The sequence below is a fragment of the Tachypleus tridentatus genome, unplaced genomic scaffold, assembly GCF_004210375.1.
Source record: "Tachypleus tridentatus isolate NWPU-2018 unplaced genomic scaffold, ASM421037v1 Hic_cluster_1, whole genome shotgun sequence".
Taxonomy (NCBI): domain Eukaryota; kingdom Metazoa; phylum Arthropoda; class Merostomata; order Xiphosura; family Limulidae; genus Tachypleus; species Tachypleus tridentatus.
The window spans coordinates 853,374-867,353 of record NW_027467777.1 but is presented as its reverse complement, the minus strand read 5'-3'; positions in this window follow the sequence as shown (position 1 = coordinate 867,353).

The following is a 13,980-nucleotide window of genomic DNA, read 5'->3' as shown; positions in this document are numbered from 1 at the left end:
GTACAGATTATTACTGTGTAACCTTACTATACATATTTTTGTACAGATTATTACTGTGTAACCTTACTATACATATTTTTGTACAGATTATTACTGTGTAACCTTACTATACATATTTTTGTACAGATTATTACTGTGTAACCTTACTATACATATTTTTGTACAGATTATTACTGTGTAACCTTACTATACATATTTTTGTACAGATTATTACTGTGTAACCTTACTATACATATTTTTGTACAGATTATTACTGTGTAACCTTACTATACATATTTTTTGTACAGATTATTACTATATAACCTTACTATACATATTTTTGTACAGATTATTACTGTGTAACCTTACTATACATATTTTTGTAAAGATTATTACTGTGAAACCTTACTATACATATTTTTGTACAGGTTATTACTGTGTAACCTTACTATACATATTTTTGTACAGATTATTACTGTGTAACCTTACTATACATATTTTTTGTACAGATTATTACTGTGTAACCTTACTATACATATTTTTGTACAGATTATTACTGTGTAACCTTACTATACATATTTTTGTACAGATTATTACTGTGTAACCTTACTATACATATTTTTGTACAGATTATTACTGTGTAACCTTACTATACATATTTTTGTACAGATTATTACTGTGTAACCTTACTATACATATTTTTGTACAGATTATTACTGTGTAACCTTACTATACATATTTTTTTGTACAGATTATTACTGTGTAACCTTACTATACATATTTTTGTACAGATTATTACTGTGTAACCTTACTATACATATTTTTGTACAGATTATTACTGTGTAACCTTACTATACATATTTTTTGTACAGATTATTACTGTGTAACCTTACTATACATATTTTTGTACAGATTATTACTGTGTAACCTTACTATACATATTTTTGTACAGATTATTACTGTGTAACCTTACTATACATATTTTTGTACAGATTATTACTGTGTAACCTTACTATACATATTTTTGTACAGATTATTACTGTGTAACCTTACTATACATATTTTTGTACAGATTATTACTGTGTAACCTTACTATACATATTTTTGTACAGATTATTACTGTGTAACCTTACTATACATATTTTTGTACAGATTATTACTGTGTAACCTTACTATACATATTTTTTTGTACAGATTATTACTGTGTAACCTTACTATACATATTTTTGTACAGATTATTACTGTGTAACCCTACTATACATATTTTTTTGTACAGATTATTACTGTGTAACCTTACTATACATATTTTTGTACAGATTATTACTGTGTAACCTTACTATACATATTTTTGTACAGATTATTACTGTGTAACCTTACTATACATATTTTTGTACAGATTATTACTGTGTAACCTTACTATACATATTTTTTGTACAGATTATTACTGTGTAACCTTACTATACATATTTTTGTACAGATTATTACTGTGTAACCTTACTATACATATTTTTTTGTACAGATTATTACTGTGTAACCTTACTATACATATTTTTGTACAGATTATTACTGTGTAACCTTACTATACATATTTTTGTACAGATTATTACTGTGTAACCTTACTATACATATTTTTGTACAGATTATTACTGTGTAACCTTACTATACATATTTTTTTGTACAGATTATTACTGTGTAACCTTACTATACATATTTTTGTACAGATTATTACTGTGTAACCTTACTATAAATATTTTTTTACAGATTATTACTGTGTAACCTTACTATACATATTTTGTACAGATTATTACTGTGTAACCTTACTATACATATTTTTGTACAGATTATTACTGTGTAACCTTACTATACATATTTTTTGTACAGATTATTACTGTGTAACCTTACTATACATATTTTGTACAGATTATTACTGTGTAACCTTACTATACATATTTTTGTACAGATTATTACTGTGTAACCTTACTATACATATTTTTTTACAGATTATTACTGTGTAACCTTACTATACATATTTTTGTACAGATTATTACTGTGTAACCTTACTATACATATTTTGTACAGATTATTACTGTGTAACCTTACTATACATATTTTTTGTTCAGATTATTACTGTGTAACCTTACTATACATATTTTTTGTACAGATTATTACTGTGTAACCTTACTATACATATTTTTGTACAGATTATTACTGTGTAACCTTACTATACATATTTTGTACAGATTATTACTGTGTAACCTTACTATACATATTTTGTACAGATTATTACTGTGTAACCTTACTATACATATTTTTTGTACAGATTATTACTGTGTAACCTTACTATACATATTTTTGTACAGATTATTACTGTGTAACCTTACTATACATATTTTTGTACAGATTATTACTGTGTAACCTTACTATACATATTTTTGTACAGATTATTACTGTGTAACGTTACTATACATATTTTTGTACAGATTATTACTGTGTAACCTTACTATACATATTTTTTAAAGATTATTGCTGTGTAACCTTACTATTCATATTTTTGTACAGATTATTACTGTGTAACCTTACTATACATATTTTTGTACAGATTATTACTGTGTAACCTTACTATACATATTTTTATAGATTATTACTGTACAGATTATTTTTGTATTACTGTGTAACCTTACTATACATATTTTTGTACAGATTATTACTGTGTAACCTTACTATACATATTTTTGTACAGATTATTACTGTGTAACCTTACTATACATATTTTTGTACAGATTATTACTGTGTAACCTTACTATACATATTTTTGTACAGATTATTACTGTGTAACCTTACTATACATATTTTTTGTACAGATTATTACTGTGTAACATTACTATAAATATTTTTGTACAGATTATTTACTGTGTAACATTACTGTACATATTTTTATACAGATTATTACTGTGTAACTTTACTATACATATTTTTTGTTCAGATTATTACTGTGTAACCTTACTATACATATTTTTTTGTACAGATTATTACTGTGTAACCTTACTATACATATTTTTGTACAGATTATTACTGTGTAACCTTACTATACATATTTTTTACAGATTATTACTGTGTAACCTTACTATACATATTTTTGTACAGATTATTACTGTGTAACCTTACTATACATATTTTTTTGTACAGATTATTACTGTGTAACCTTACTATACATATTTTTTGTACAGATTATTACTGTGTAACCTTACTATATATATTTTTGTACAGATTATTACTGTGTAACCTTACTATACATATTTTTGTACAGATTATTACTGTGTAACCTTACTATACATATTTTTGTACAGATTATTACTGTGTAACCTTACTATACATATTTTTGTACAGATTATTACTGTGTAACCTTACTATACATATTTTTGTACAGATTATTACTGTGTAACCTTACTATACATATTTTTTGTACAGATTATTACTGTGTAACCTTACTATACATATTTTTATACAGATTATTACTGTGTAACCTTACTATAAATATTTTTGTACAGATTATTACTTTGTAACGTTACTATACATATTTTTCTACAGATTATTACTGTGTAACCTTACTATACATATTTTTGTACAGATTATTACTGTGTAACCTTACTATACATATTTTGTACAGATTATTGCTGTGTAACCTTACTATACATATTTTTTGTACAGATTATTACTGTGTAACCTTACTATACATATTTTTGTACAGATTATTACTGTGTAACCTTACTATACATATTTTGTACAGATTATTACTGTGTAACCTTACTATACATATTTTTGTACAGATTATTACTGTGTAACCTTACTATACATATTTTTTGTACAGATTATTACTGTGTAACCTTACTATACATATTTTTGTACAGATTATTACTGTGTAACCTTACTATACATATTTTTTGTACAGATTATTACTGTGTAACCTTACTATACATATTTTGTACAGATTATTACTGTGTAACCTTACTATACATATTTTTGTACAGATTATTACTGTGTAACCTTACTATACATATTTTTTGTTCAGATTATTACTGTGTAACCTTACTATACATATTTTTGTACAGATTATTACTGTGTAACCTTACTATACATATTTTTGTACAGATTATTACTGTGTAACCTTACTATACATATTTTTGTACAGATTATTACTGTGTAACCTTACTATACATATTTTTCTACAGATTATTACTGTGTAACTTTACTATACATATTTTTGTACAGATTATTACTGTGTAACCTTACTATACATATTTTTGTTCAGATTATTACTGTGTAACCTTACTATACATATTTTTGTTCAGATTTTTACTGTGTAACCTTACTATACATATTTTTTGTACAGATTATTACTGTGTAACCTTACTATACATATTTTTGTACAGATTATTACTGTGTAACCTTACTATACATATTTTTGTACAGATTATTACTGTGTAACCTTACTATACATATTTTTGTACAGATTATTACTGTGTAACCTTACTATACATACTTTTGTTCAGATTATTACTGTGTAACCTTACTATACATATATTTGTACAGATTATTACTGTGTAACCTTACTATACATATTTTTGTACAGATTATTACTATGTAACCTTACTATACATATTTTTGTACAGATTATTACTGTGTAACCTTACTATACATATTTTTGTACAGATTATTACTGTGTAACCTTACTATAAATATTTGTGTACAGATTATTACTGTGTAACCTTACTATACATATTTTGTACAGATTATTACTGTGTAACCACTTACTATTTTGCATATTTTTATGTCAGATTATTACTGTGTAACCTTACTATACATATTTTTTGTACAGATTATTACTGTGTAACCTTACTATACATATTTTTGTACAGATTATTACTGTGTAACCTTACTATACATATTTTTGTACAGATTATTACTGTGTAACCTTACTATACATATTTTGTACAGATTATTACTGTGTAACCTTACTATACATATTTTTGTTCAGATTATTACTGTGTAACCTTACTATTCATATTTTTATACAGATTATTACTGTGTAACTTTACTATACATATTTTTGTACAGGTTACTGCTGTGTAACCTTACTATACATATTTTTGTACAGATTATTACTGTGTAACCTTACTATACATATTTTGTACAGATTATTACTGTAACCTTACTATACATATATTTGTATAGATTATTACTGTGTAACCTTACTATACATATTACTTTTGTTCAGATTATTACTGTGTAACCTTACTATACATATTTTTGTACAGATTATTACTGTGTAACCTTACTATACATATTTTTTGTACAGATTATTACTGTGTAACCTTACTATACATATTTTTTGTACAGATTATTACTGTGTAACCTTACTATACATATTTTTGTTACAGATTATTACTGTGTAACCTTACTATAGATATTTTTGTACAGATTATTACTGTGTAATTTTACTATACATATTTTTGTACAGATTATTACTGTGTAACCTTACTATACATATTTTTGTTCAGATTTTTACTGTGTAACCTTACTATACATATTTTTATATAGATTATTACTGTGTAACCTTACTATACATATTTTTCAGATTATTACTGTGTAACCTTACTATACATATTTTTTGTACAGATTATTACTGTGTAACTTTACTATACATATTTTGTACAGATTATTACTGTGTAACCTTACTATACATATTTTTGTTACAGATTATTACTGTGTAACCTTACTATACATATTTTTTGTACAGATTATTACTGTGTAACCTTACTATACATATTTTTGTTCACATTTTTACTGTGTAACCTAACTATACATATTTTTGTTCAGATTATTACTGTGTAACCTACTATAACATATTTTGTACAGATTATTACTGTGTAACCTTACTATACATATTTTGTACAGATTATTACTGTGTAACCTTACTATACATATTTTGTACAGATTATTACTGTGTAACCTTACTATACATATTTTTGTACAGATTATTACTGTGTAACCTTACTATACTATATTTTGTATACAGATTATTACTGTGTAACCTTTACTTACATAATTTTTGTACAGATTATTACTGTGTAACCTTACTATACATATATTTTTGTACAGATTATTACTTGTGTAACCTTACTATACATTTTTTTGTACAGATTATTACTGTGTAACCTTACTATACATATTTTGTTCAGATTATTACTGTGTAACCTTACTCTACATATTTTTTTGTACAGATTATTACTGTAAACCTTACTATACATATATTTTTGTGTGCAGATTATTACTGTGTAACCTTACTATACATATTTTTGTACAGATTATTACTGTGTAACCTTACTATACATATTTTTTTACAGATTATTACTGTGTAACCTTACTATACATATTTTTGTACAGATTATTACTGTGTAACCTTACTATACATATTTTTGTACAGATTATTACTGTGTAACCTTACTATAAATATTTTTGTACAGATTATTACTTTGTAACGTTACTATACATATTTTTCTACAGATTATTACTGTGTAACCTTACTATACATATTTTGTACAGATTATTACTGTGTAACCTTACTATACATATTTTTGTACAGATTATTACTGTGTAACCTTACTATACATATTTTTGTTCAGATTATTACTGTGTAACCTTACTATACATATTTTTGTACAGATTATTACTGTGTAAGCTTACTATTGAGATATTTTTATACAGATTATTACTCGTGTAATCTTACTATACATATTTTTGTACAGATTATTAACGTGTAACCTTACTCTTACATATTTTGTTCAGATTATTACTGGTATGTAACCTTACTATGACCATATTTTGTACAGATTATTACTGTGTAACCTTACTATATTATATTTTTGTACAGATTATTACTGTGTAACCTTACTATAAATATTTTGTAAAGATTATTACAGAGATTATTACTGTGTAACCTTACTATACATATTTTTGTACAGATTATTACTGTGTAACCTTACTAAACATATTTTTGTACAGATTATTACTGTGTAACCTTACTATACATATTTTTTGTTCAGATTATTACTGTGTAACCTTACTATTCACATTTTTACAGATTATTACTGTGTAACCTTACTATAGCTTCCTGTCAGTTAACTTTTTTTTTGTACATGATTATTACTGTGTAACCTTACTATACATATTTTTTGTTCAGATTATTACTGTGTAACCTTACTATACATATTTTTGTACAGATTATTACTGTGTAACCTTACTATACATATTTTTGTACAGATTATTACTGTGTAACCTTACTATACATATTTTTGTACAGATTATTACTGTAAAAAACTTTACTATACATATTTTGTACAGATTATTACTGTGTAACCTTACTATAAATATTTTTTTACAGATTATTACTGTGTAACCTTACTATACATATTCTTGTACAGATTATTACTGTGTAACCTTACTATACATATTTTTTGTACATATTATTTACTGTGTAACCTTACTATACATATTTTTTATACAGATTATTACTGTGTAACCTTACTATACATATTTTTCTACAGATTATTACTGTGTAACCTTACTATACATATTTTTTACAGATTATTACTATGTAACCTTACTATACATATTTTTGTACAGATTATTACTGTGTAACCTTACTATACATATTTTTGTACAGATTATTACTGTGTAACCTTACTATACATATTTTTGTACAGATTATTACTGTGTAACCTTACTATACATATTTTTATACAGATTATTACTGTGCAACCCTACTAAACATATTTTTGTTCAGATTATTACTGTGTAACCTTACTATTCATATTTTTGTACAGATTATTACTGTGTAACCTTACTATACATATTTTGTACAGATTATTACTGTGTAACCTTACTATACATATTTTTGTACAGATTATTACTGTGTAACCTATTATTCATATTTTGTACAGATTATTACTGTGTAACGTTACTATACATATTTTTGTTCAGATTATTACTGTGTAACCTTACTATACATATTTTTGTACAGATTATTACTGTGTAACCTTACTATACATATTTTTGTACAGATTATTACTGTGTAACCTTACTATACATATTTTTGTACAGATTATTACTGTGTAACCTTACTATACATATTTTTTGTTCAGATTATTACTGTGTAACCTTACTATACATATTTTTGTACAGATTATTACTGTGTAACTTTACTATAATACATTTTTTGTTCAGATTATTACTGTGTAACCTTACTATACATATATTTCTTCAGATTATTACTGTGTAACCTTACTATACATATTTTTGTACAGATTATTACTGTGTAACCTTACTATACATATTTTTTGTTCAGATTATTACTGTGTAACCTTACTATTCATATTTTTATACAGATTATTACTGTGTAACTTTACTATACATATTTTTTTCAGATAATTACTGTGTAACCTTACTATACATATTTTTTTTGTACAGATTATTACTGTGTAACCTTACTATAAATATTTTTTTAGGTAGATTATTACTGTGTAACCTTACTATTCATATATTTTTGTACAGATTATTATTGTGTAACCTTACTATACATATTTTTGTAACAGATTATTACTATGTAAACCTTACTATACATATTTTTGTACAGATTATTACTGTGTAATCTTACTATACTATATTTTTGTACAGATTATTACTGTGTAACCTTACTATACATATTTTTGTACAGATTATTACTGTGTAACCTTACTATACATATTTTGTAAAGATTATTACTGTGTAACCTTACTATACATATTTTGTACAGATTATTACTGTGTAACCTTACTATACATATTTTTTTGTTCACATTATTACTGTGTAACCTTACTATACATATTTTTGTACAGGTTATTACTGTGTAACCTTACTATACATATTTTGTATAGATTATTACTGTGTAACCTTACTATTTCATATATTTTTATACAGATTATTACTGTGTAAACTTACTATTCATATTTTTGTACAGATTATTACTGTGTAACTTACTATACATATTTTTGTACAGATTATTACTGTGTAACCTTACTATACATATTTTTTGTACAGATTATTACTGTGTAACCTTACTATACATATTTTTGTACAGATTATTACTGTGTAACCTTACTATACATATTTTTGTACAGATTATTACTGTGTAACCTTACTATACATATTTTTGTATACAGATTATTACTGTGTAACCTTACTATACATATTTTTCTGTTTCAGATTATTACTGTGTAACCTTACTATAACATATTTTGTACAGATTATTACTGTGTAACTTTACTATACATATTTTTCTTGTACAGATTATTACTGTGTAACCTTACTATACATATATTTTGTTCAGATTATTACTGTGTAACCTTACTATTCTATATTTTTGTTCAGATTATTACTGTGTAACCTTACTATACATATTTTTTGTTCAGATTATTATTGTAAAACCTTACTTCACATATTATATTTTGTATAATATTAAAACTATGTAAACCTTATTATACATATTTTGTACAGATTATTACTATGTAACCTTACTTTACATATTTTTGTAAAAATATTACTATTGTAAACATTTAAAACCATATAAATTTTATGCTCATGTTTTTTGTTCAGATTATTACTGTGTAACCTTACTAAACAATTATCACTACATCTTAAATACTATGTAACTTACTTAAACATATTTTGTTCTGTTCAGATTTTTACTGTGTAACCTTACTCTACATATTTTTCTACAGATTATTACTATATAACCTTACTATACATTTTTTTTGTACAGATTATTACTGTGTAACCTTACTATACATATTTTTGTTCAGATTATTACTGTGTAACCTTACTATTCATATTTTTATACAGATTATTACTGTATAACCTTACTATACATATTTTTGTACAGATTATTACTGTGTAACCTTACTATACATATTTTTGTAAAGATTATTACTGTGCAACTTTACTATACATGTTTATGTTCAGATTATTACTGTGTAACCTTACTATACATATTTTTGTTACTAGATTATTACTGTGTAAAACTTATTTATACATATCTTTGTACAGATTATTACTGTGTAACCTTACTATACATATTTTTTACATATTATCACTGTGTAACCTTACTATAAGTATTTTTGTACAGATTATTACTGTGTAACCTTACTATACATATTCTTGTACAGATTATTACTGTGTAACCTTACTATACATATATTTGTATAGATTATTATTGTGTGACCTTACTCTACATATTTTGTCACAGATTATTACTTTGTAAACTACTATTCATATTTTCTCTACAGATTATTACTGTGTAATTTACTATACATATTTTTGTACAGATTATTACTGTGTAACCTTACTATACATATTTTGTACAGATTATTACTGTGTAACCTTACTATATTCATATATTCTTGTACAGATTATTACTGTGTAACCTTACTATACATATTTTTATACAGATTATTACTGTGTAACCTTACTATACATATTTTTTATTCAGATTATTACTGTGTAACCTTACTATACATATTTTTTTAGTACAGATTATTACTGGTGTAACCTTACTATACATATTTTTGTACAGATTATTACTGTGTAACCTTACTATACATATTTTTGTATATTATTACTGTGTAACCTTACTATTACATATTTTTCTACAGATTATTACTATGTAAACTTACTATTCATATTTTTGTACAGATTATTACTGTGTAATCTTACTATACATATTTTTGTTCAGATTATTACTGTGTAACCTTACTATATATATTCTTGTACAGATTATTACTGTGTAACCTTACTATTAGATATTCTTGTAAAGATTATTACCGGTGTAACCTTACTATACATGTTTTTTCTTCTTCAGATTATTACTGTGTAACCTTACTAAACATATTTTGTACAGATTTTTTACTGTGTAACCTTACTATACATATTTTTTGTACAGATTACTATTATATAACCTTACTATACATGTTTTTGTACAGATTATTACTGTGTAATCTTACTATAAACATATTTTGTAAAGATAGATTATTAAAACAAACTTCTTTCTATACATGTTTATCTTCAGATTATTACTGTGTAACCTTACTAAATTATATTTTTGTTCCTATTTTTACTGTGTAACGTTACTGTACACATATTTTTGTAGAGGTTATTTCTATATAAGCTTTCTATACATATTTTGTTCAGATTATTATTGAGTAACCTTACTATTCATATTTTCTTGCGTTATTGCTACTGTGTAACCTTACTATAAATATTTTACAGATTATTACTTTGTAATCTTTACTATACATATTATATTTTTTTTCTAAGCAGATTACTAACTCTGTAACCTTACTAACATATTTTGTTCAGATTATTACTGTGTAACTTAATATATATATTTGTAAAGATTATTGCTGTGTAAACTTACTATACATATTTTTGTACAGGTTAGTGCTGTGTATCCTTACTATACATATTTTTGTACAGATTATTACTGTGTAACCTTACTATACATATTTTTGTACAGATTATTACTGTGTAACCTTACTATACATATTTTTGTACAGATTATTACTGTGTAACCTTACTATACATATTTTTGTACAGATTATTACTGTATAACCTTACTCTACATTTTTTTTGTACAGATTATTACTGTGTAACCTTACTATACATATTTTTGTACAGATTATTACTGTGTAACCTTACTATACATATTTTTATACAGATTATTACTGTGTAACCTTACTATACATATTTTTGTACAGATTATTACTGTGTAACCTTACTATACATATTTTTTACAGATTATTACTGTGTAACCTTACTATACATATTTTTTTGTACAGATTATTACTGTGTAACCTTACTATACATATTTTTGTACAGATTATTACTGTGTAACCTTACTATACATATTTTTGTACAGATTATTACTGTGTAACCTTACTATACATATTTTTGTACAGATTATTACTGTGTAACCTTACTATACATATTTTTGTACAGATTATTACTGTGTAACCTTACTATACATATTTTTGTACAGATTATTACTGTGTAACCTTACTATACATATTTTTGTACAGATTATTACTGTGTAACCTTACTATACATATTTTTGTACAGATTATTACTGTGTAACCTTACTATACATATTTTTGTACAGATTATTACTGTGTAACCTTACTATACATATTTTTTGTACAGATTATTACTGTGTAACCTTACTATACATATTTTTGTACAGATTATTACTGTGTAACCTTACTATACATATTTTTTTGTACAGATTATTACTGTGTAACCTTACTATACATATTTTTGTACAGATTATTACTGTGTAACCTTACTATACATATTTTTGTACAGATTATTACTGTGTAACCTTACTATACATATTTTTGTACAGATTATTACTGTGTAACCTTACTATACATATTTTTGTGATTATTACTGTGTAACCTTACTATACATATTTTTGTACAGATTATTACTGTGTAACCTTACTATATTATTACTGTGTAACCTTACTATACATATTTTTGTACAGATTATTACTGTGTAACCTTACTATACATATTTTTTTTTACAGATTATTACTGTGTAACCTTACTATACATATTTTTGTACAGATTATTACTGTGTAACCTTACTATACATATTTTTGTACAGATTATTACTGTGTAACCTTACTATACATATTTTTGTACAGATTATTACTGTGTAACCTTACTATACATATTTTTGTACAGATTATTACTGTGTAACCTTACTATACATATTTTTTGTACAGATTATTACTGTGTAACCTTACTATACATATTTTTTGTACAGATTATTACTGTGTAACCTTACTATACATATTTTTGTACAGATTATTACTGTGTAACCTTACTATACATATTTTTGTACAGATTATTACTGTGTAACCTTACTATACATATTTTTGTACAGATTATTACTGTGTAACCTTACTATACATATTTTTGTACAGATTATTACTGTGTAACCTTACTATACATATTTTTGTACAGATTATTACTGTGTAACCTTACTATACATATTTTGTACAGATTATTACTGTGTAACCTTACTATACATATTTTTGTACAGATTATTACTGTGTAACCTTACTATACATATTTTTGTACAGATTATTACTGTGTAACCTTACTATACATATTTTTGTACAGATTATTACTGTGTAACCTTACTATACATATTTTTGTACAGATTATTACTGTGTAACCTTACTATACATATTTTTGTACAGATTATTACTGTGTAACCTTACTATACATATTTTTGTACAGATTATTACTGTGTAACCTTACTATACATATTTTTGTACAGATTATTACTGTGTAACCTTACTATACATATTTTGTACAGATTATTACTGTGTAACCTTACTATACATATTTTTGTACAGATTATTACTGTGTAACCTTACTATACATATTTTTGTACAGATTATTACTGTGTAACCTTACTATACATATTTTTGTACAGATTATTACTGTGTAACCTTACTATACATATTTTTGTACAGATTATTACTGTGTAACCTTACTATACATATTTTTGTACAGATTATTACTGTGTAACCTTACTATACATATTTTTACTGTACAGATTATTACTGTGTAACCTTACTATACATATTTTTTGTACAGATTATTACTGTGTAACCTTACTATACATATTTTTTTACTGTGTACAGATTATTACTGTGTAACCTTACTATACATATTTTTGTACAGATTATTACTGTGTAACCTTACTATACATATTTTTTGTACAGATTATTACTGTGTAACTTACTTACTATACATATTTTTGTACAGATTATTACTGTGTAACCTTACTATACATATTTTTGTACAGATTATTACTGTGTAACCTTACTATACATATTTT